Below are 27,678 nucleotides of genomic sequence, written 5' to 3'. Positions count from 1 at the left end.
ATAATCACATGAGTTTACTCAAGTTGATTGCACCGATTGAGAGGTTTGATTAAGTTGACGACACTTCCGTCGCGAACTGTACCCACGTCTGTGTGTGTGCGACCTTTGAGCACATGGCCTGCGACCTAGAGCTCGCGGGTGGGACGTATCATTATAGCTATTCACTTACTATACGCTATACATGGTGGCGCTACGAATACGCTTCCCAATGGAGGCGGCATCAAACTATTTGAGATTCATGATGAAACTATTTGAGATATTTGAGATACCTGTGCCGAATTTGTTGTCATCGTTATTGGGTAGGTATGTCATGTTAGTTTTTCATAAGTTTTTATTTAGGTTAAAGCCTGACTGTTTTCAGTTTTACCAGTACATTATTTCTATCTAATATCATCTAATAAATAATATTTCACACTCAGTTTGAAACTGGTAAAATGTTCAAGTTATTATTATTGATGAATGTATGTAATAAATAAATGAATAGTAAAAATAACCATAAGTACCAGAATTATTTGAAATTGTTTGTAATAGTATACATTTATGTACCTATGTATTAGTTATGTATTGAGTGTATTGAATAAAAATGTGGTAAAGATTAAAGAATCTTGTCTATTTTCTTTCCTGGTACAAAATAATGTACCTATGTAATAGTTATGTATTGAGTAAAAAAATATGGTAAAGATTAAAGAATCTTGTCTGGGTTCTTTCCTGGTACAAAATATGTTCAAATTGTTAGTTAAACTGTAGAAAAACATTGTTAGTTAACTGCCTGTTAGTTAACTGTTAATTAATTCAGCAGGTTAATAAAATATCTTATCCATGTGTTAGTGATTGCATGTGCCTAGTCCGTGTCGGCGTCGCACGCGCGGAATGCCGTATTAACTAGCAGCCATCTTCTTTGGAAAGCGACACTGTACTGAAATATGCTTCCAAGCTATGAGGCCCTTCTAAATGCATTCTACCTTTGTCTAATCACGTGTCCTCAATAAAGATGTCTTATAACGTTTGACACATATTTGTATACTTGGTAAGCTTAGATACTTTTGCCAATTTTTGCTTTGCCCAATATTTTGGGCAAAAGAAGCTGCCCAAGATGACAATGATTGGACGATAGAATGGACTGGGTAATCCGCAGTTAAAAGTAGCGGCTAAAATAGGAATTAACACACTGAATTGAGAATTAAAGTTTTGATTCATCATTATTAATTTGTTTTAAGAGAACTTTGGAAGGAACTTTGGTTGGACAAAATAAAGGAGTGGACTAGACTAGAGTAGGCTCGAATACTTACCCACAATTGAAACAAGTCGTTGAAGACTGTTGGTTTGACTGATGGGAGGCTTTGGCCGTGGCTAGTTACCACCCTACCAGTAAAGACGTACTGCTGAGCGATTTAGCGAGGTACGATGAAGTGTAGACACCGAAAGAAGTGTGGATTTTCATTCGACTCCTAACAAGTTAGCCCGCTTCCATCTTAGATTGCATCATGACTTACCATCAGGTAAGATGTAATCAAGAGCTAAGTTTTTGCACACTGACCTTCAAACTTTGTTTGTTCTAAAGATGGCACCAAGTCATGATTATGTTGAAAGATTTAATCGCCTTGAATCTGTTCTAACCTACGCCATATTGTCAAAAATCTTACCAAGATGGACGACCTTCAGAAATGAAGAACCGACCACACATGTATATCCAGATGCATTGAAATGCAAATAAAGAAGTCGAATTTAAAGGAAATGTCACAAAAATTTATTCCCTTTCAATGCTAATGTATATGAAAGAATTTGACAAAAATGTCACAAAGATTAACATGGAAAAGGAATATAAGATCCTGAATCTTTGCCAGAGGTTTTGTTTTAATACTAGGAGATTTTCGTGACTTCGTATCGCTGTTAAATTTCATTGTAAGCTGCCATTAAGCCAAGATAATTATATTGAGAAAGCTATTTGTAAAAGATAGATAAATATGCAATTGTAGACGTTTTTGTAAATCTATAAAAGATAAATATACCACCGCATGTTTTATTTAGTTTATAAAACGAAGGGATTCGTTGGGCTATTCACTATTTTGGTCTTGAATATCAACCTATTAAAATAAACATCAAATCAATTGAAAAACGCCATCTACCTACTGTATGATATCCACCAGTAGGCACCGGATGTGTGTTACATAGAATCTCAATTACGTCTAAGTCAACAAGCAAAAGTCCAAAGATTAACCTTTTATTATGACTTTTTTCTACATTGTCATAATAATTGAACGATTTACGGCCAGTTTCTTCATCGCAAGTAATAGTCAAAGTAACGTCATAAATCAAAAGTGACGGTCTTATTCACTGAAAAATAAAGTCTTCTTTACTACTTACTACTTTTACTGTTACTTTAGCTTTACATGAATAAACTGGCTGTTAGACCTAACCTTAACAATTTATATTCTTATACCCAAAGATTATTTAAACCTCATCATAAATCACTCCACTAGTGAAAATTAAATGAAAATCCGTACTACTTTTCGAGTTTGTTGCGAACGGACAGACAGACGCGACGATTCTGTTTTATATATATATACATGTAAGGGTGCCCGGGAGCCCAAAGAGCTGTAATCGTGTTTGAGATCGGCCTTAAAGGTCGCGTTGCAAGTTGCCAGATGTTGGAATGTCGACTGCTATCGAGGACTGAGTCCCGCTGGTTAAAATACCATGAGCTATTTAGACAGCATATATTATTGTTATTTTTTTTTTCAGTAACATATCCGTCTATTGTAAATAGAGCCTTTAGGATCTTCTACTTTAATCTGCGTGTTTTTGTTCAGTAGCTTTTAATTATTTAATAAATCGATTTTAATACCTTTTCTTTCCGTTCTATTTTTGGTTGAATTTTAACTTTTTATTCCATTTTTGGTCGTATACTAATTGATACAAGTAAAACAAATTTTTAAATAGCTAATTAGGTCGGCAAAAAGAAAAAAATCTCATTCAATACACTATTACTTAGGTAATAGTGTATTGAATGAGATATATTTCTTTTTCTACTAAGGAAAGACAGATCTTGATCACGTGACCTGTCGATGGTAATTAATGTCATTCCCATACATCTTTCTAGTTTTCGAAGCGATAGCGATCGTAGAAAGAGAATCGAAATGCAACTTGGCTAGGGGGGGCAGGTTATGTATGCTATTTTGTTAGTAGGTAAAGTCGAAAACTAAAAACTAAAGTAATGAGGGTCCCAAACGAGAGTTCCAATTGAGAGTGCTGCAATCGGAATCAGGATCGGTTTTAAGCCTCCTAAGGTCGTGCAGTCGGATTAAATAAGGAATTCGAGCGTCGAACTATACACAATTTCGTACAAATGTTAAATATTCAGGCTTCAGTTACGCAATACATATTACAATTATGATAAAAATCTTTTAACGATCGAACATTTCAACAATAATTATTTATTAATCTTTTTCGCCTTGACGTGTCCAAAGTGCTTCGGTTGCATTCTATTTGACAGGCTTTCAGAACTTGAATTAAAGAATGCTTAAAATTCAACCTGTTAAAATTCCAATCTTTAAAGATTAATTCTTATTACTTATCTATAAAGATCACAACAATAGTAGAAATAGATGTAACTTGGTAATGTCTGCGTTTTCCGAAAAACTCCACTTTCTTAAGCAGAATTAAAATGTCATCATCATATCAGCCGATGGACGTCCACTGCAGGACATAGGCCTTTTGTAGGGACTTCCAAACATCACGATACTGAGCCGCCTGCGTCCAGCGAATCCCTGCTACTCGCTTGATGTCGTCATTCCACCTGGTGGGGGGTCGTGCCAAAATGTGCCAAAGCATAAAATTTTGGCATTTAAAGCCGATACAAATAGAGGGTACTATTTGGGAATTCGATCTAGCTTTTTTGGATTTTTATGGGATAGAGTCTCAATAGCTCAACGGTAAGAGCGGTCGGACTCATCATAGAGGGGCGGTGGTTCGATCCCCGCCCCGTTGGTCTATTTTCATCAAACATATCCAAAAACATTTGCACGTATTTTTTTTTTATTCTCTACAAGTTATCCCTTGACTACAATCTTACCTGATGGTAAGTGATGATTCAGTCTAAGATGGAAGCGGGCTAACGCTAAATCACTTGGCGGTACGTCTTTTGTCGGTAGGGTGGTAACTAGCCACGGCCGAAGCTTCCAGCCAGACCTGGACCAATTAAGAAAACCTGAATCGGCCCAACCGGGGATTGAACCCAGGACCTCCGTCTTGTAAATCCACCGCGCATACCACTGCGCCACGGAGGTCGTCACACGTATATCACCTTTCATAAAAAAAAACTAAATTTAAATCACTCCATCCGTTCGGAATCTATGGTGCCATAGACAGACTGACAGAAGCTCTATATCCCCTCTCCTATGGAAGGCCTAGTTCTTTAGTGGGCCGCTAAAACAGCCTAATGATACAGCTGAGCAGTGTCAATCAACAAAAATTAGCCAGTACAAGCCCATAAAACTTAGTTTACGGTATTTTCTGATGTTCGGATGACATCACGCTTATAAATTCGTTATATACGCACATAATTTATGCTAAATTTATCAAATGTATGCTAAAGACACACTTTCGATACCCACCTGGCTGCTATCGAGTTGGTACTGTATCATGCGGGTGTGAGAGTACATTCACCATCAAAACTGTTCGCTTTACTTCCTTTATTGTTTTATTTATTCAGGTCGATACTGTGGACAGCAATTTAGCTTTCCGCCACTTCCTTATGTGTCTTTCTTGTTTCAAGTTTTATTAATTTAATTTTTTTTTTAGATTAGTAGATCTTGGAGAGAAAAAGATGTTATCTATAATATCTAGTCTGTGGACTCGTATGTTCAAACTGATCAGCAGGTAAAACATAATCTATACTAATATTATAAAGCTGAAGAGTTTATTTGTTGATTGAACGCGCTAATCTCAGGAACTACTGGTCCGATTTAAAAAAATATTTCAGTGTTAGATAGCCTATTTATCGAGGAAGGCTATAGGCTATATTTTATATTTCTGTTATCCTACAGGAACGGAAACCACGCGGGTGAAACCGCGCTGCATCTACTAGTAATATAAAGTCGAATTACAAGGTAACTACTGAAAACCCCTAACTGTCGTCACCAGACCCCTAATGTCAGTTAAAACCCTTCTAGGTGGAAAGTTCTCATCAATACAAGTTAATCCTTTTGAATTGAGAACCTCCTTCTTTTTAAGAAGTCGGTTAAAAGTAACTTTCAAAATCAGTTCAGTAGATACAGGCATTACTCCCTAAGGTCTCATAAACTCACAAACTATCATTCATTAACAATCCATATACAACTCACTGCCGGGCTCGAGTCTCTTTACAGAATGACAGGGCTTAGGCCAATTGTCCACCACGCTGGCCCAATGCAAATTGGCAGACTTCACAAACTTTAGCTCAATACTAGTATAGATATTATGTTTAACGTGATCTTACTTAGTTAACGTTAGAAGTACTTCAGTCAAGAATTTCGGAGTGCATTTCGTAACGAACAGTACCCGTACTAATAAAGGTCGAAAGATCTACGGGAACTATCTACCGGCGCAGACACGACGGCGTTCCGACTAGCACACTTACTTACTGAATAACGATAACAAATAACTAACTAAAACTAGCTTTTTAAAAAAAAATCAAAAAAAAAATCAAAAATTCATTTATTTCAAGTAGGCTCAGTATACAAGCACTTTTGATACGTCAGTTAACTATTTGTAGAGATTCTACCACCGGTTCGGAAGGCAGATTCTGCTGAGAAGAAACCGGCAAGAAACTCAACAGTTGCTCTCTTTTAACAGCTTTTTGTGACAGAGCTTTACCGACTTGGCTATTTCTGCCTTCAAGTAGCATTGTGATCAGCTTTAAAGGATGTGCTTTCTTTTAGATAGTGTAAGTTTGACGGCCTCCGTGGCGCAGTATACGCGGTGGATTTACAAGACGAAGGTCCTGGGTTCGATCGCTAAAAATACAATACGCTAAATCGTTTGGCGGTACGTCATTGTCGGTAGGGTGGGCTAGCCACGGCCGAAGCCTCTCACCAGCCAGACCTGGATCAATTAAGATAACCTCAATCGGACCAGTCGGGGATCGAACCCAGTACCTCTGTCTTGTAAATCCATCGCGCTTACTACTGCGCTACCGAGGCCGTCAAATTCCATTGAAAATCAGATGGTCTATCTGCTAGGACCGTAAATTATTACTAACTATTAAAAAAAAACAAAATTAGGATCACTTCTTGACGTTCGTTTACACGTTTTGTATTTTTTTGTACTTACAAGTACTTTTCACACGCAAATTGCTTACATTATAAGCATGTTTTTGACGCAATAAATATCACATTGAAATGACTCTTACTTCTCACGCCAATACTTTGAGTGGATGTCTTCAATAAATAGTCTATAGACACTTTTATAGAACTCACAATCCGCTATTGCCGTTATACAGCTCTAATAGAGTTGTAACTCTTCGCGTAACTCCGGAATGTGGAAGCTAACCAGCTAACTAGAGGAATATGGATTAAGTAATTAAATCCATTAAACCGCCATACTACTAGTACAGGAGCCGGCATAAGAAATATACACCCTCATCTGATGTTTAATAGGGATAGCAAATAAATGATAGAAAATATTTACATTGACACATTGCAAGTACTTATTGCCTAGTTAAATTTCGGCCGGATAATATTAAATGATTAAACTTTTATTTAATTTGTTTAATCTACTTTCCTCATAGGTAAATAAAAAAAAATCTAACACTAGTTAAAATAATTTACCCAACAGAATTGAAAATGTAAAAGTTGCCTGCTTTCACAGTGCTATTGTAGGGTTGCCATACTTAAACAGTTTGACTAAATTTTATTTAAACTCCCTCATCAGTTATTTATCTCTATATCTAATCTTATATGTCAAATGAAAGCTTATATGCTTAATTTAACTGTATCAAGTTGCTTTTGATCTTTGTTCTTGGTTTTCTAGATATTGTATGATAAATGTGCCTGGCCGCAATTTATCTAGGTAACCTATTTGCAATGCATCACAGGGAATATTATCTATCATTTATTTCTTTTCCATACCAATATTGTAAATAGGAAAGATTTGATTGTTTGTTTGTTGGCATTGAAAACTACTGATCCGATTAGAAAAATTCTTTCACTGTTAGGAAGCTACTCTATTCCCGGTTGTTATAAGCTATATTTTATCCTTATACTCTTACAGGAACGGGAACTACGCGGGTGAAACTGCGTGGCGTCTGCTAGTCACTAATAAATAACAGATGAGGGTATATATTTCTAATACCGGCTCTTAGACCATAAATTCCATCTGGCATCTTCACTTACGTTACAGGTGAGATTGCAGCCAAGTTCTAAACTTGTAATATAAAAGTTACATAACAAGACAGGTGACCCATCTGGCTGTCTAAACGCTTGGGCCATAAAATCAAAATCGAATTAAAAATAATAATATTCTTTATGCAAGAAGGCCGATGCAAGCTGCGTTGAAATCGTCATGTATAAACCTCTTTAACTAATTACTTTATTCGTTCGGAATGTTGATTCTTGTACCGAGAAACAGTCAAGAAACTACTTTTTAATAATTTACTAGCTCTTCGTCTACAAAATTGAGGTATTTTCTGAATAATAATGTCATTTGTATTGAATGTAAGTAAGCGTTACTTTAGGGAAGTTCATTATGAATTGGGAAATGGGAATATTTGTTTTTATTTGCTATTCTTCGGGAAAAAACCAATACAAGAATTTTTTTTTTTATTCTTTACATGTTAGCCTCAGACTAATTATTGTATAGGACCTGCCTTGCTAGATGTTACTTTTCTGTCAAAGTATATGGTCACCGATCTAATGCGATTATAAAAATTGTCTCTATAGTATCGATGTTTTATAGTTGTAATCGTGTTTGTCGGTTAAAGAGCTCTGTAAAAACACCTTTCTGTTTAGTTGAATGGTGTAAAAAATGGGCAAAAACTTCTAATTTAGTATAAGATATATACCAAATCTAAGCTCATTTTCCTCAGAAAATGACAGACAATTTTGTTCGTGACTATAAGTGCGATATAGGTCCTTCTATAATTGGTCTGAGATGTTAGACCTTGATTACAATCTCACCTGATGGTAAGTGATGATGCAATCTAAGATGGAAGCAGGCTAACTTGTTAGGAGGAGATCAAAATCCACACCCTTTTCGGTTTCTACACGACATCGTACCGGAACGCTAAATCGCTTGGCGGTACGTCTTTGTCGTTAGGGTGGTAACCAGCCACGACCAAAGCCTCCCACCAACCAGACCTGAACCAATTAAGAAAACCTCAATCAGCCCAGCTGGGGATCGAACCCAGGACCTCCGTCCGTAAATTTTAAGGTTCGACAGAAAATCCTCTTGAAAATTGCCGGATCTCATTGACATATAGATAAATTCAAAATTGCCGGATCTCTTTGGCTGTAACATATAGATAAAATAAAAGATTTTCTAAAGAATACTTAGGTTCCTAGATCAATAGGGTCACGAGACAATATGGGAAGCAATTTTTACAAGTAAGGAATGTCCGACACAGCGGGATATCGGTAAATCAGTTTTCGAAAATCAAATTGCACGTATATGAGTCATTTCCCATGACACCGTATGAGTCAATGAGTTATAATTCGCGAGGTCGTGAGTCGTGAGCTGCACATGCTAACTGCTGGAATTCTAACTGCTCATCATTTGCATATTTACTGTTATCTGTGTACCAACTTGAAATTGGAGAAAATCATGCTTTGCTTTTATGATTGCCTAGTACCTGCTCAGACTCTAAACTGTCATGGGCTTTGGATAACGGGGTTCTAGGTTTGAGTCCAGCGTGGAACTAAGAATTATTGAGTTTTCTTTCTTCTGAGACGTTCTAAGTAAAAAATTATTCGCCTGTATTTTAGAATTTGGTACAGTGCTTTGGAAAGCATGCATGCCGTTCTTTGTCATTAACATCTGATAGTGGTCCTTAAAGAGACGTGATAGCCCAGTGGGTATGACCTCTGCCTTAAATTCGGAGGGCGTAGGTTTGAATCCGATCCGGAGCATGCACCTCTAACTTTTCAGCTATGTGCATTTTAAGAAATTAAATATCACGTATCTCAATCGGTAAACTAAAACGTCGTGAAACCTGCATACCTGATAATTTTCTTAATTCTCTACGTGTGTGAAGTCTGCCACGGCTAGCGTGGTGGACTAATGCCTAACCCCTCTCATTCTGAGAGGAGATTCGTGCTCAACATTGAGCTGAATTTGAGTTGTTGATGATGAATGATCGTTAAACATTGCACCCTAAACTCGCCAAACTGCATCAGAGAAGTGTTGTGGGTCTACGCTCTATGTCTCCTCTCCGATAAGGAGAGAGGTCTTGCATTGTACCTACTCGTAGTGAGCCGTTATAATAATAGTAAGAACTAAATTAAAAGCCAAGTAGGCTCGGTAATGAATCTACCACCGGTTCATAAAGAAGAAGTATATGAATAAACCATAGAGTAACCAGAGTCAGTCTTTACAAGCAACATACTAAAGCCGGAAAACCCTTTAAAAAAAAAACAAACGACACGCGCCCCCTTGACAATCGCATACACGAACTTTTTACATAATTATTTGTATTTAAAATTTTAACACTAACAACAATTACGTAAATTAATATAATAATCAATTACCAAAAAAAAATACTCGCATTTAGTTTTTGTGAACCGTTTTTATAATATTTAAAAACACTAGACGCCATGTTGCAAGAATTCTCAAAATGTATTACTTTTTGAATTTAGTATTTGGAGCGGGTACGACACCGTCGTGTTACGTACGCTCCATCTGTATATTATTGATTAATCTGTGGAAAAAACACAATAAAATTTCAAATTATTGCGTAAGTAACTTACCTATTTGCTTTTGTGATTCAAAGCTTTGATATTAAACTGATTGTCTAGTCAATTTCCGTTAGCATTTGGATCTTGACTCATGAGTTCATGACTCTTCGAATAAAAGTGCTAGATAGGTACATCGATAGTTCCGGAACTAACAAAGTTGATGCGTATTATTTAATTTTTAATTAATAATGATGTCGGCCATGATTGATGAAGATGAAGGAGCGTTCGACCAGAGAAATCCATGGTACCCGAGGGATTTGTATAAAAACAGAAATTCACTCAGTCACCACGGGCATCCGTTAGTTTTATATCTGTGCAAAAGAAAGCAGATCGCATTAATTCATTGATCTTAGTTACCGAATTGATTCAGCAGTGAAGGTGTGAAAATGTATGAAATAAACATTAACTTTCGCATTATTTTGTGATTTCATTTATATCAGTCATAGAGGAATTAACTTTGCCGTTACATTGCACACAAATTCACCAGCATCTGTTTACTCCTTAACACTTTCGCTGCGGTACGAGGTCAATTGACCTCGCAAGTCTAGTATACGAGGTCGACGGACCACACCACGTAAAGTTTTAGTACGAGGTCAAAAAACCTCGTAACGCACCAGAGTACCGCAGTGAACGTGTTAAGAATCGATTTTTCATATATGGCCCCCGGTATAAAAAAAATATGGGCAGTAAAATTTGATAAACAAATGACAGCGTTACTTTTTTTGTGCGCAACCTATTCTGCGCACCTTTCACCGTGCGCGTACGCCTGCTCCTCGGTTGCGCACCTTTCACTTTCCAGACGTAGGTATTAAGCCGCACATACGCATGCTGCGGGGCAATATACAAGTGTAAGTTTTCAATGTTTTCATACAGTGTGCCTAGTGGGAGTTTTCAATATTTTCATACTGTTACTATCACGTTGACGTAAACGCAAATTTATATGGAATTGAAACAATTGTGCAGTAGTGCCACTAGATGGCGCTGTTTCAATTCCTTAGAAATTCGCGTTTACGTTACGTGACAGTAACAGTATCAAACTGCCACTAGGCCCTCCGAAAGAGTAAACGCCATTCGTGTGTCGGAGCTGACACACTTTTTTTAAGGGGTTACTGTTCGATCCCCCCTAGATGGCCCTAGGACATCAGTCAGATTGCAGGGATCAGGCAGCAGATGAGGGCCCAAAATTCTGGTGTTTGGAAGTCTATACAAGAGGCGTATGTCCAGCAGTGGACGTATTCGGCTGATAATAATGATGATGAAATACGTATCTCTCACAATAATAATAAAAATAATATGCTCCCGACCGACTTTTCGGTCACAGCGGCTAATCTCATGGTGAGATTAACCATGTACGCAGGAGATATTATAGTGCACAAGTGTATGCGCAAGCACAGGTGCACTCTCTCTTCCCTCATTCTCATAGTCCGATGGGACGGGAGACCGACACGACCGGTGAGAGATCAGGCACAGGGCCGACGGCTTTACGTGCTCTCCGAGGCACGGGGGTGTACTAACACCGCCAACTTCTCAACTCCAGGCTGCTATTAAGATTTTCCTTGTAAGAAAAATCCCAATAACCTATTTTGTTTTTGTTGGCCTGACCCGGGATTCGAACCCTGGACCTCATTTTCCGTAGCTGAACCAGCTAACCACGGTGCCAATGAGGCTGTTCTCTCACAATAATGCTCATGTAACACATTATCTTTGAGCTATTAATTGGAGCCGAAATCCGGCAATCTTCGAAAGGTCCGATTAGCCAATCGAACGTCGAGGCACCACGTTCCTACTCGCAAGTTAAGTAATAGTTAGGAATTCCTTTGAATTCCATCCCTTCTCGCTTCGCTAGACTGCTTGCCGCGATGATCTTTAGCTTAACAAGTTTAGATTGTTCAATAAAATGGTACATACAGCTCACTGTAAATTATGTATAACTAGCGGACGCCCGCGACTTCGTCCGCGTGAAACTCGATGTAAACTTTCTACCCGTAAAAAAAGTATAAAAAAAAAGTATCCTATGTCCTTCTCCTGGCTCTAAACTACCTCCCTGCCAATTTTCAGCTAAATCGGTTCAGCCGTTCTTGAGTTATAAGTGGAGTAACTAACACGACTTTCTTTTATATATATAGATATCTAGGTATAGACAAATACTAAAATCGTAATGGTCCCCTTATATGGTATGATGGGCGAATTTCTAACTACGGTTAGAAAAATATTGCTGAAAATTTCTTGGAAAAAAGAAACACTACCAATTAACATGCAATGAGACACGTGATAGCCCAGTGGATATGACCTCTCCCCTTTGGTTCGGAGGTTTGGTCCGGGGCATGCACCTCCAACTTTTTCAGTAAAACACGTGTGCTTCCAATATTAAAGATTTCTTTGTAATTTATTGAAACAATTTGCTGTATTAGTACCTAATTCTTTTAGTTTTCGTTTCTACCATAAAAGGTGTTTAAAGTAACGAGTAATTTAGACCAAAAATATTATAATAGACGGATTCTAAATACTAACACGTGTGTTTCCAACAATAGCGTTTTCTTTTAAGTTTCCAGTTATTTTTTAAAGTAATTTGCTTTATTTATCCTTTATTCCCGTAAGTCAGGTAACGCACGTGTTAACGAAAACAAAAGAGGTTTCACTCCATCTGGCACAGATATACTTAATGACAAACATCTGTTTATTTAATACTCGCCAATTGTTTTTACTCCTTCATTGTTCGAAGAAATATAAGGTAAAAATCAATTTTGAAGCGATGTGGTCGGTTAGGTTAGGTTCCGTAATTATTTTAGAGCTTCCATGATATTTGATTTTATGATACGGATAACTTCTTTCTAGTACATATTCTTAAAGTTGATTTCTTCTCTCGGTCCTCGGTCTCTTTTTTTACTGAATGACACAAAGACTACTGTGCTTCGTAAATTGATCGAATAGGGTACTTGACTCATATATAACTTTCATATGTACTTGAACAAACATACTTACATACACAAACTTTCGTCTTTATAATGTGTAATGTGATTAATATTTTTTTTATTGTTACACTAGCGGACGCCTGCGACTGTTAAATGTGTTTTTTTAATACGAAACTTAAAAAGCCTCTGTTTTATCTATGGAAAATTAAGTTATCGCCGGTATGCGAGTAATTAAGATATATCTACGAAAATTAACTGTTGTAGGAAGTCTATCAACTTATAACCATCTACGTACGCGGTTATCATATTACTTGTGTTTTTTTTGGTTTATTTGGTCGTGTCGCATTACAATTATACCTTCAGTTCTACGTAATAGTATGGTAATGTTATATTATAAGTTCTATAGTTGGAAATAGGAAATATATGGCTCACATCATAATACTTTGTACCAGTAAAAATTACTTGCTTGGAGGTCCTTGCATGAGGCCTATGTCCAGCAGTGGTCGTCCATCGGCTGATAATGATGATATCTATACTAATATTACAAAGCTGAAGAGTTTTGTTTGTGTGTTTGGTTGAACGCGCTAATCTCAGGAACTACTTATCCGATTTGAAAAATACTTTCAGTGTTAGATAGCCCATTTATCGAGGAAGGTTATAGGCTATATATTATCCTCGTATTCTTAGGGAAACAGGAACCACGTGGGTGAAACCACGTGGCGTCAGCTAGTACTTATATAAAAGAAAGTCGTGTTAGTTGCAATATTTATAACTCAAGAACAGCTGGACCGATTTGACTAAAAATCGGTGGAGAGGTAGCTGTGAACTAGGAGACGGCTATAGGATACTTAGGGTTAGGGTAGGTTAGAGGTAGGGGTAGGATTTCACGTGAACGACGTCGCGGGCGTCCGCTAGTATTAATATAAAATGGGTTTTTAATCGCATTACGCTGTATTATTTATCTTTTAGACAACTACAACACATTAGGTATAATTTATTCCGTATTTGTATACTAAGACCATATCTAACTAGGACATTTATTTTTTATTTATTCGCTGCAGCTGCATGGGAATGATAAAGCTTCTCTAATTGACCATCAAGACGTATTTCTCAATACAAACTTTTGCTCTTTGTAATATTAGAATATAAGACAGATGTCCTGGGTTCGATTCCCAGAACTGCAACATACTTAAAAAGTGGCCATTGTTGTGTATTAAAATATTTAATTCATTGCCCGAAAACATGAAATTATTGCTCTATAAAAGAGCTTATTAATTATGGATTTTATTCAACTAGAGATTTTTTTAATTATAAAAGCAAATAAAAAATCATGTTTTGTGACATTTTTAGTATTCAATTTTTTTTTGTTTATATTTATCAATTAAGTTAATCCTATGACATTGTAAAGATTATTTTTATATTATTAATTATTATTATTTGACATAAGTACTCGTACCTGCACAGATTGTAATTTTTAACTTTTCATTTAATTTTTATATTTTTGTTTAATCATTTGCTATTGAATTTATTTTTTTATATTTTGTCAATAATATTGTATTTGTAATATAAATTGTTTTATGCCAGAAATGGCTGAATACATTAGATTGTATATGTTCTCAGCAAAATAAATGAATAAATGATTCCCGGCTGGGCCGATTGAGATTTTCTTAATTGGTCCAAGTCTGGCTGCTGGGAGGCTTCGGGCGTAGCAAGTTACCACCTTACCGGCAAAGACGTGCCGTGAGTAGAAACCGAAAGAGGTGTGGATTTTCATCCTCCTCCTAACAAGTTAGCCCGCTTCCATCTTAGATCGCATCATCACTTACAAGTCAATGGCTAACTTGGAAAGAATAAAAAAAAAGAATAGAAAGCTCATGTGAATTATATTAGGATTCTGAAAACAATTTCTAGAATCGAGTCCACCGTATGCTAAGTAACCAAAAAAGTGTTAAGAAGGTACCATAAGGGACCACCATCTGTCGATTATGGATCAATCCTTGCGCCGGCCGGGCCCATGTGTCCAGTAATTGTTAAAAAACAAAATGGCAGACAATAGGCCGGAGATTTATAACGTTCTAACATCTGGTACATACCTGGCGTTTGCAGACACTTACCTATGGCTTTAGGCGGGTTTTTTGTGTTACAAATGTTTCTTTTAAAGATTTTTAGGTAGTATTGGTAGCCTACATTATCTACACTACATAGTTTAAAACAAAGTCGCTTTATCCTTTTTTTTAAAAAAAAAAAAAGAATATTTGCCATATTTTTTTTTATAATATGACCTATATTCTCAGTCCCCTCCATCTAAAGACTGTATTAGGAGTGGGTACGACAATAGACCAACGGGTCGGGGATCGAACCACCACCCCTCGGTGATGAGTCCGCTCTTACCGTTGAGCTATTGAGGCTTTTGATCTGTTCCTATGTATGCTTAAATCTTTAAAACTACGCAACGGATTTTGACGCGGTTTTTTTAATTGATAGAGTGATTCAAGAGGAAGGTTTATATGTATAATAACATCCATGGTTCCCGCGGGATTTGTGAAAAGCTGAAATCCACGCGGACGAAGTCGCGGGCGTCCGCTAGTTATTAATATCATAAAGAGGTAAAGTTCTTTGGGTTTTGACGGCTTCCATGGCGCAGTGGTAAGCGCGGTGGATTTACAAGACGGAGGTCCTGGGTTCAATCCCTGGCTGGGCGGATTGAGATTTTCTTAAATGGTCCAGCTCTGATTGGTGAGAGGCTCCGGCCGTGTCTAGATAATGAACCTACCGACAAAGACGTACTGCCAAGTGATTTAGCGTTCCGGTACGATGTCGCGTAGAAACCGAAAGGGATTTTTATACTCCTTCTGACAAGTTAGCCCGCTTCCATCTTAGATTGCATCCTCAATATTACGTGAGATTGTAGTCAAGGGCTAACTAGTAAAGAATACCTAATAAAAAATAATAATAAAGAAAGCTTGTAGGGATTACCCTTACGTCCGATACGTACGATGCGGATTAGTGGACGCCTGTCATTAAGGGTTAATTGTCATTGAATATACAAAAGAATAATATTCACATTCGAAAAGTCGCTACGCAGTCTATTAATCTATATGACAACTTTTATAATTCTATTAGTCATATATAGAGTATCATAAAGTTGTCTTATTCACTAAATTATGCGATTAATCACTATCTAAATGCAACTTTAAGTGCAATATGAAGACAAAAATTGCTTTTATTTAGATTTAAATGTTAGTTTAAAATGGATATAATTGTTACTTTAATTCAATGATTACAGTTTGTTTCAATTGAACTTATTTCTTAGTTCTTTCATTTTATGACAATTTAAATATAAAACGCTTTAACGCAAAATGAAGGAAAATGTGCAGGAAATTGTATAATTAGCGAAAATTCAACTACTATATAAAGTATTCGCTGGATGCAGGTGGCTCAGTATCGTGATGTTTGGAAGTCCCTACAAAAGGCCTATGTCCTGCAGTGGACGTCCATCGGCTGATATGATGATGATGATGATATAAAGGATGTTTGTAATTCAATCACAATTGTATAATTGAACGGAATTGGATGAAATCTGACGTAAAGATTTTAATTATATTATAGTCTGGTATAGCACAATTAATAGCCGTGATAGCCCAGTGGATATGACCTCTGCCTCCGATTCCGAAGGGTGTGGCTTTGAATCCGGTCCGGGCGGGGCATGTACCTCCAACTTTTAAGTTGTGTGCATTTTAAGAAATTAAATATCACGTGTCACATACGGTGAAGGAAAAACATCGTGAGGAATCCTGCATACCAGAGAATTCTTAATTCTCTGCGTGTGTGAAGTCTGCCAATCCGCATTGGGCCAGCGTGGTGGACTATTGGCCTAACCCCTCTGATTCTGAGAGGAGACTCGAGCTCAGCAGTGAGCCGAATATGGGTTGATAATGATGATGATAACACAATTACGTTATCCTGTACATATTACATAAATGGAATTTACACGGAAGAGGCCGCAATAAACAACTAGTTTGATATCAAAAACCAGCCAAGTGCGTTTTTGACCACCGGCAGTGTAGGGTTCCGTAGCTATACATCATCAATGCCGATTTAGAATTGCGGTATTCGGCTGATCGACTATACCTCTTTTGATTATAATCCCTGCCTGTGATAGTTTTTCCTTTAATTTAATTGCATTATATACTACTTTTGTTTTTTTTCAAGTATCCATAAATACATCATAACCATTTAGCTGGCAGACGGAGCCACGGAGGGACATTTTGTTTACAAAAATTAGGACTTTCAAATATATAAATATTTCACAAATGGATCTATTTTACAAGAGTGGTTATAATACACCTACAATATTTTTAAAGACAATTAATGACATCCCACATCATGGGATAAACGAGTAAAACCATACCCAAAAATTCATACCCACTGCAAATTACAATGGTAAATTACACCTTTCTAATATTTTTTATTTATTAATTATTCTACAAATATACATGTTGAAATTAATCTTACCCATAGTATAACAAAACCCACAGTTTGACTTTTGAGTTAAGTTGCAGACATACTTACAAGGGTTCCTGGTTAACTACGGATTGCCAAAATGGAATGAATATCCACATAATTCTACTAATTATAGTAACGGTAGCGTATAGATAAATTACATGATCATAGAAACAAAAATTGAATGATTACCAACGATTAAACAAATATGAGATATCGCCTCCAATTTGTTACTGTTTAAGTTAATTAACTACGTAACAACTACGTAAAAAATTCGCCAAGTATGCGTGCCAGGAATTTTTGGCCAACTGTTTTGGTAAGTTTACATGTTTACTTGAAGTTATTCGCCTTGCGTGATAAGGTTAAGTATCGCAATTCACATGGAATAGGAATTTCATATTATTTTTAGTGGCTTAATAAACTACATAGCCTATATCTGTAATTCGTAAATTGCTTGTAAACTCTTTGTATCATGTTTTTTTTTAATAAAAGGAACATGTATTTGGAAGTGACTTACATTTTATATTTTACTAGCTGACGCCGCGCGGTTTCACTCGCGTAGTTCCCGTAAGAATACTGGGATAATATATAGCCTATAGCCTTCCTCGATGAATGGGCTATCTAACACTGAAAGAATTTTTCAAATCGGACCAGTAGTTCCTGAGATTAGCGCGTTCAATCAAACAAACAAACAAACAAACTCTTCAGCTTTATAATATTAAGTATAGATTTTTTCTTTTATCTTTTATTTTTTTCCGAATAAGAAACAGTCGTTCTAAAAGTTAATTATTAATTTATTTATTAATTTTTGTCGACTACGACTATTGTTGTACCCACTCCTAATTCAGTTTTTCTTGACTACTTGGAGGGGAATGGAAATATTAGTCATATTTGAATATTGGGAAGTATTCTTTATAAAAAAAATATATAAAGAACCTTACTAGTGTAAAGGGTGGGGAATTATGGATCGAACCTAGAATCTTTTGATAGGTCAAACTTTGACTTAAAATTTTATAATAAGCCATGTTTTTTAATCAATCAGAAACAAGGAAATCCGGAGAAGGATTAAAGTCACTGATAAAGCTCAGCCATTCGCGAAGCTGAAGTGGTAATGGACGGGGCACATAGTTCGTAGAGCCGATGGATGTTGGGGTCCCAAGGTGCTGGAATGGCGACCTTGCACCCGAAAGCGCAGTGTTGTTTGACCTTTCACTAGATGGACCGACAGAAATTCGGTTGTATGGAGCCATTGGATGTTTAGAAGTCTGTACAAGAGACCCCTGTCCAGCATTGAACTCCATCCATCGACATTGACGTCCATCGACTGATAATGGTAATGAATAATGATGATGATGATGATGATGATTTCTTTCAATTACTCTAAATGAAAGTATGCTGATTTTATATATATATATATTTTTTTTTGTCGTATCATCGAGATCCGTAATGTTCTATATACCTACAAAAGACATTTAAGTTTGGTTGGAGCAATAATATTGACAGGTAAAGTTTATTTGAAATTTTTTGGTTATGGCAACACTTTTACAAGGAAAACTTTTTCATTTAGTAACTTGACCTCGTAAAACAACAAGCCATATAGCTAACACACACACTTGTCTGCAGAACGATGCAATTACACGATGGAAAATTTCTAGGTCGAATGTGGCCGTCGACCCTCTGTCTCGACCGCACGCCAAATGTCTCAGAGGCATGCTACAGACCAGATGCTGTGGAATTAAGTTGGTTAATTAAAAAAAAAAACAAAAAACCCGGTCAAATGACACGTGCCCAGTTCGCATATGCTAACGAGCAGAGCTGGGCGCTCGTAAACCGTCCGGGTTATAATAGGTCGAATACACTACGACACTTTTATGTCATCGGACCTCGATAAGCTTGCAGCGAACTATTTGGATACGTTCCACGAACTAGTGTGAGCGTTTTCGACGTCTACTGTTTAATAGACTAATTATTATTATTATTATTACATACCAAAAGTAGAGACTTTAATGCATTCTGCATGCCACAAGATGTTTATGTAGGTACCAAAACGAATACTCGAATAATGAATGTAGAAAAAACGAATGTGTATTATCGAATTTGAAAAATTCTTGTAAGTACAAAAATAATTACAAATTATTTGTGTACTTACAAGAAAATCCGTAAAACAATTTTTTTTTTAGTCGAAAAAAATTTTTTGTTTTGTCAAAAATTCATGCAAGTCGCAGACGCACATTCTTTAGTCGGACGTGTAATACTGTCAACCGATTGCATCGCGACACCGCGCCTTGATGGTTTTAATTAAAAAACGAAAAAAAAGATGAGCAGATATCACCTGCCGATGGAAAGGTGTAGATTGACTGAACCCTAAATTCTTGAACCTCCCCGCCCCACTACCCTTCTGCGGGCTTAATTCCTTAGTTTTGCCTTCTTAACTTATTTTCACAGATTATTATGTGAGGTTGGTAGCTCTAAGTAGGAATGTGCTTGTCCAGATGCTTTGTGGTAACTAAGGAGAAGAAACCTTCAACAAACTCTCGGTATTCTTACTTGAAATCGTGGTCAAGTGTAAACCAGGAAGTGGGCTTTTTTACTCACGATCACAGGGCGCCCGGACTGATACACTCGGGCCAAAACACCCTTCACAAGCTATCCTCTAAGCCGAGGTCCGAGTCTCAGAGGAGACGCCCATCTACTCTGCTTCTGTCTTCGGGCCCCATCAGGCGATGCTTCTGCGCTCGCCAAACCCCTCGGTGACGCCGCTGAGGTACCATTTTTTATTTTTTTTAATTCTTTACAAGTTAGTCCTTGACTACAGTCTCACCTGATGGTAAATAATGATGCAATCTAAGATGGAAGCGGGCTAACTTGTAAGGAGGAGGATGAAAATCCACACTCCTTTCGGTTTCTACACGGCATCGTACCGGAAGCATAAACGTCTTTGCCGGTAGGGTGGTAACTAGCCCAGCCGGGGATCGTATCCAGGACCTCTGTCTTGTAAATCCACCGCGCATACCACTGCGCAACGGAGGCCGTAAAAAATTAGGAGCCTACGGAACTTACACAATCAGAAAAAAAAGTGTAACCAAACCTTAAGTTAATAATAAAACCAAATGTATTTATTAATTGTTTTTTTTTTATATTTTATGGAAAATGATTTCTGTTGGTGAAATAGTTTGATTTTCATATACATACATATAGATTAATAAGTCGAATTTTGACCACGAAAGCCACCAGTTAATTTAATAACCCATTAAGATAACTTGGGGTAACTAACATGGGGTGATGGCTCATTTAGATATGTAACCGTAATTTTTAACTGACACGTAGAAAATTTCTGTTATTTTTATTATTATTTACTATCTATTAAGCATATTATGAGAGCCTTGATAGCCCAGTGGATATGACCTCTGCCTCCGATACCGGAGGGCGTGGATTCAAATCTGGTCCGGGGCATGCACCTCCAACTTTTCAGTTGTGTGCATTTTAAGAAATTAAACATCACGTGTCTCAGACGCTGAAGGAAAAATATCATGAGGAAACCTGTATACCAGAGAATTTTCTTAATTCTCTGCGTGTGTGAAGTTGCCAATCCGCATTGGGCCAGCGTGGTGGACTATTGGCCTAATCCGAGGATATCAAGCGGGTTGTAGGGAGCCGCTGGATGCTGGCGGCTCGAGATCGTTGTGCTTGGAGGTCCATGCAAGAGGCCTACATCCAGCAGAGGACATCTATCGGCTGAAATTACTCGCGTAGTTTCAAGAATAAGGGAATAAAATATAGCCTATATCACTCGAGGATAGTGTAGCTTCCAAACAGTGAAAGAATTTTTCAAATCGTTCAGTAATTTTCTGAAATTAAGACTTACATTACGCTATTCACACGTGTTCAACTCGTTTTGCGCTTTTTTATTGACTGACTCGAACCTTGGACTTTATGATCAGCTGAACAAATAAATTGTAGGGCATTAAACACAGAAATAAAAAATGCGAATAAAAACACTATGCAATGTGTACAAAGAGCATATTTATCGACCTCAAGTGTGATCAAATAATCGAAACTGGTATATTTTTCAGCAAAACGAGGTTACATATTTTTATAAAGAATGCAGCCTAACTTGATACACATAATCTTACTCCAAGGCTAAGGACCGTGGGCCGATTCGCATAAAATACCTTTGGTAAACGTGATAGCCCAGTGGATATGACCTCTGCCTTCGAATCGGTGGATGTAGGTTTGAATCCGGTTTCACATGCGCCTCCAACTATCAGTTATATCATATAAGGATATTACGAAATGGAATTAAGAATTTTCTTAATTCTCTACTCTCATTCTGAGAAGAGAGTCGTGCTCAACAGTGAGCTGAAAATGGATTGCTAATAATGTTGTTGTAATAAAATGTTGGTGAGTGTATCATTTTCATCATCATTTAAATCATTTAAAAAAACACCTGTATCTTTCTCATACAGAGGTTGTACCATGTATATTTCTTCATCAATATCTCCTTGAAGAAATGCTGACACAGCATCTTTTAAAATCATAACTAAATTATATTTAGCTGCTATAGCGACCAAGTAGAAAGACTGCTACCTACACAAAAAACACCATTTGTCTCTAATCTTTTCTTCAATTTTCTTTTTTATTATTATGTTGAGCAATTCACAGCCATTTGGCCATCACTGCCTACTTGAGAAAGGAAAATTTTCAAAGAAAATTCAAATACAAACTAAATAACATTTAGAATAATGTCACACCTGGTATAGTCAGGTATATAAAACCTTTCCGAATCAAACTTTGAAAGGAACATATGGCGAATCGTAAGTAAGATGAAACAGGTTGGCGGCATCTGCTGTGATGTTACCTTACGGTTACGTAACAGTTATCTACCTGTTACAATATGTTAGCGATAAAGTTACGGCCGAACCAATAGGTATGTGATGAAGTGATAGTTTTATTACCTTTACTGAAGACTTTGTCTACTATCCGCTATCCGGAATCTTTAACTATCTATCTATATCTATATCTTATCTATCTATACTTATAATGAAACAGGTCGAATTCTATACATTTATTCGCAATTTGAGTTTTTACTTATACCATTTGTAACACCAAAGTTACCGTGGCATAGAGTTACTACTAGCGCCATCTAGAATCTATAGTTATAATACGAATTCTGTACATTTTGTACATTCTGTACATTAAAGATATTTTGTAAATTTTTGTTGGGGGGCGTTATATAAGCTAAAAATATTTTTTTTTTGTCTGTCTATCCGTGTTTTTTTTTATTCGGACTAACTACTGAATGAATTCAAATGAGACTTGGCACGGTTTAAGACCGTAATACGTAGAAGGTTATAGGATACTTTTTATTGCGAAAATAAAATAAGAAGGGGGTGAAATAGGGGTTGCAAGTTTGTATAGAAAGTCCTTCATTTTTAGAGTTACAATTTTAAAAATTTGTTCATAAATCATAAAAAAAATACGAAATACAATGGAATTCAAAAATTTTTAAAATTCATACTCTAAAGTGGTGAAAGAGGGCTTGAAAGTTTACTTTGATTTCCACGCGGATGAAGTCGCAGGCGTCCGCTAGTTAGAAATATGTATATACCCTCATCTGTTGTTTCTTATAGATAAGAAAAAAATCATAGACAACTAACAGACGCCTGCGACTTCGTTCGCGTGGAATTCAGTTTTTTACAATTTTCCGGGATGAAAGCAGCCTACGTTTTAGTCCAGGGTATTATATTATATATCTTCGTTTCAAATTTCAGCTAAATAGGTTCAGTAGTAGCGGCGTTAAAGAGTAACAAACATCCATACAGACATCCTTACAAACTTTCGCGTTCATAATATTAGTATGATATTCAGATTCATATTGCAAATAGGTTGCCTAGTTATGAAGAAACAGTAATTTTGGAGAGAATTACTGTTTCTTCATAAGAGACTACATCTCTCTCTCTTCGACGATAACCGTTTAACACCGACTAATGACTTTATTCAGATGTTTCAGCTTTAATCCATATTACAGTTCGTTTCACGTAGGATAGTGCGGGTGACAGTTTCACTATTGAATGTTTGCCGCGATTCACGATAATAGTACGTATTATGAACATAATACAGGCGACTGTCACAGTACCCACGCTATCTGAAAAACACTAGAGGTTTGATATTTAGTGAGTTTGGAGGCTGGTATCACTGAACCGATTTCTTTAATCTATTTTAGTTAAGGCCACATTATTTGTGAGTGTCATAGGCTAAGCTATTACCACTCCACGAACTACGCGGGTAAAATCACGGACAGTTCGTTAGCGAAAATTTCATGCCTACCCTTATCGTCAGCCTTTTGCGAACCATTGCCAATAGCTGTACGGAATCTCTTACATTGCGAATTGGCTTACATCTTGCATGCACAGTTATGAACTGTTTCTTACATGTGTCGTTTGGACCACAGGTAAAGGGTGTTTTTAAGGGTTGCAAGGTGGTTGATTTTGTCGGTGACAAGTATGAGAAAGGTTTGGATCGAGTGTGGGAACGCATTTTTACGGAAACTCACTGAAGGCACCTTGTGCGAACACCGTTAGATGCACATGTGTTTTATATGTATGGTTTACTGTATGTGTAAATGTTATAGTTTTTTTTTTTTTAAATAATATTTACCATATCTTTTTTAAATATGACCAATATTCTCATTACCCTCCAACTAGTCGGGAAAAACTGTATTAGGAGTGGGTATGACAATAGACCAACGGGGTGAGGATCGAACCACCACCCCTCGGTGATGAGTCCAACCGCTCTTACCGTTGAGCTAGTGAGGCGTTTGTGAATTTGTTTGAATTTTGGATGAAGTGGTACAGATAAGTGCAGATTTTTGACGACCTCCGTGGCGCAGTGGTAAGCGCGGTGGATTTACAAGATGGAGGTCCTGGGTTCGATCCCCGGCTGGGCCAATTGAGGTTTTCTTAATTGGTCCAGGTCTAACTGGGAGGCTTCGGCCATGGCTAGTTACCACCCTACCGGCAAAGACGTACCGCCAAGAGATTTACCGTTCCGGTACGATGCGATGTAGAATACCATCAGGTGAGATTGTATCAGGGGCTGACTTGTAAAGAATACAAAAAAAGATATTTTTTAGGGTTCCGTAGGTACTATAGATTTCATCATTATCACTTTTTTAACGGCTTACTACAGATACAGGCATTCCCTTTTATAGGAGAGGGGATAAAAGTCAAAGCAAAGTTAGTAAATTCAATAAGCTTAGTTTACAAGCACTTTTGGTAACAATATCTTATTTAATTTTATTATATCTAATTTAATTACGATATGGAACTTAGACCCACGACGCTGCTCTTGTTCGGGTTGACGGTCTTCACTATCAGATGTTAATGATTGTGACTGATCTTGCTCTACGATTCATGAGGGTACTGGCTGACGCCGCGCGGTTTCATCCGCGTGGTTCCCGTTCCCGTAGGAATATGGGGATAATATATAGCCTATAGCCTTCCTCGATAAATGGGCTATCTAACACTGAAAGAATATTTCAAATCGGACCAGTAGTTCCTGAGATTAGCGCGTTCAATCAATCAATTAATCAATCAAACAAACAAACTCTTCAGCTTTAGAATATTAGTAAAGATAACAGCAAATTACTCAACTCCGGGTTGAGAATTTTTACTGAAAATTTCTATGAAATTAAAGCTCAGAGCTTTTTGAGCTTTACTGACCTATTTTTAAATAAAATTTACAATGCAATTGGACGTTTAATACGTATAATGTTTTACTCTCTATAAATCTATTTTAATGTGAAAAAACTCGTAATTACAAACTTGTATCTATAATGAGTATCAATAAAATGTATGTAGGTGAGTAGGTAGAATAAACAAACGTTAATTTATTATTTGATTGGTTTTAGAAATGCAATATTACTCGTATGTGTGTTTTCTGTTTGTAATGTTTTTTTATTTATAGAACTGGGTCGTTGAGTTAAAAACGAATGGTAATATCTTTTGTATGCGCAATGTACCTATATGTCTAAATAACTTATTAGTTATGAAAAAAAATGGAAAAAAAAATTAAAAATCAATTAATTTTTCATTTATTTTGTTAACTTTTTCGACTAAAATGAGGCTCTGGTTTAAACTATCATTATTTTAGTATCTTTTGTATGTGCAGTGTACCTACATATCTAAATAACTTGTTAGTTATGAAAAAAATGGAAAAAAAAATAATTTTTAAGTTATTTTGGTTAACTTTTTTGACTAAAATGAGGCTCTGGTTTAAATTGTCATCATTGTCATCATATCAGCCGACGGACGTCCACTGCAGGACTGATACTTCCAAACATCACGATCCTGAGCCGCCTGCATCCAGCGAATCCTTGCGACTCGCTTGATGTCATCAGTCCACCTGGTGGGGGGTCGACCAACACTTCGCTTTTTATTTTTTTTAATTTATATTTTTCTGCCTAAAATTTGTATTATTACTAACTTACCTAATAATTTATTTAGATATCTTTGTGAAATTGCTTCTGAAATATACTTTTTGTTTAATTATGTAAAGTTCGTAGACTTTCTTTTCTAAAGCGAAAATGCTTTATGTAATGTTCTTTTAACAACTCAGTAGGTATGCTTAATTCATATGAATGTATCTAAGTTGTGTTTGACGGCCTCCGTGGCGCAGTGGTATGCGCGGTATAACAAGGCGGAGGTCCTGGGTTCGATTCCCAGCTGGGCAGATTGAGGATTATTTAATTGGTCCAGGTCTGGCTGGTGGGAGGCTTTGGCCGTGGCTAGTTGCCACCCTACCGACAAAGACATACCGCCAAGCGATTTAGCGTTTCAGTACCATGTCATGCAGAAACCGAAAGGATTTTCATCCTCCTCCAAACAAGTTAGCAAGCTTCCATTTTAGATCTTATCACCACTTACCATGTATAAAATTTTTTTCCAAACCTGTATTTAATAATCGTAAAAAATTAGATTACAAAAACAAACATTTGTTTAAAAAAATCTTACTAAAATGCAAAAAATCTACACGTTTCGTCTCCAGGTGCCTGTCACTTAGCACACAGATTTCATAAATTACACGCGAGCCATGAAAAATCTTCAAAAAATGCCAAAAAACAACTAAAAACTGAAACACATGCGATTTTTAAAAACGGATATGCTCGTGACATCCGAAAGGAAATTGGCACTTTTTTAACATTCACAAAATTAAAGAAACTCCAACTGAACAGTAAACCCACCTTATCCCAACACAATAAGGTACATTTTCGAACGATTATTGGGGAACGAATAAAAACTTGCGTAACCATAGTAAAAATGTGGAATTATGAAAAAAATTAAAGGTGATTTTTTAATTTTGTAGGTCAACTTTTTGCTATAAATTCATTAGCTATGCAGATGTGTTGTTAAAAACGCAACGCTTCCGAGATACCGACAGATGTACAAAAAGAGATCTTGAAGATGTTTCGAGTTAAAAAAAAATCAAACACCTTTTAGTTTGGAGTCCATCAGGCGTTTTTTTTTTCGTAGTTGAGAAACGTCAGATAGATTTATGACCAAGTAAGAATATAATGTATTATGCACAGAGCCGTGATAGCCCAGTGGATAAGATCTGTCTGCGATTCCGGAGGGTGTGGGTTCGAATCCGATACATTGCATGCACCTCCAATTTTTCAGTTGTGTGCATTTTAAGAAATTAAATATCACGTATCTCAAACGGTGAAGGAAAACATCGTGAGGAAACCTGTGTGTGTGAAGTCTGCTAATCCGCATTGGGCCAGCGTGGACTGTTGGCCTAACCCCTCTCATTCTGAGAGGTGACTCGAGCTCAGTAGTGAGCCAAATATGGGTTGATAATGATGATGATGAAACAGTACTTACACATGAAGTAGAGTTATAGTATAGTTACTATTATCGATTTACTTGTATCGATACACCAGAGTATCTTGGACCACTATGCCTCAGGTCCTGGGTTCGATCCTCGGCTGGGCTGATTGAGGTTTTCTTAATTTGTCCAGGTCTAGGTGGGAGGCTTCGGCTATGGCTAGTTACCACCCTACCGGCAAAGGCGTACGTACCGCCAAGCGATTTAACTGAAAGGGGTGTGAATTTTCATCCTCCTCCTGACACGTTAACCCGCTTCCATCTTAGATTGCATCATCACTTATCATCAGGTGAGATTGCAGTCAAGGGCTAACTTGTAAAGAATAAAAAAAAACCTAGAAAATGTTGTCATCCCTGCAAAGTTCTTATAGCCGGAAGTTTCACTTAGCATCAGATAGACCATCTACTTCCGTCAACCATACAATAAAAAACCGTAAAATATAATTTACCCAT

Source organism: Bicyclus anynana, chromosome 22 (genome assembly GCF_947172395.1).
Source record: "Bicyclus anynana chromosome 22, ilBicAnyn1.1, whole genome shotgun sequence".
NCBI classification, from domain to species: Eukaryota; Metazoa; Arthropoda; class Insecta; order Lepidoptera; family Nymphalidae; genus Bicyclus; species Bicyclus anynana.
Note: the sequence above shows the minus strand (reverse complement) of the source record.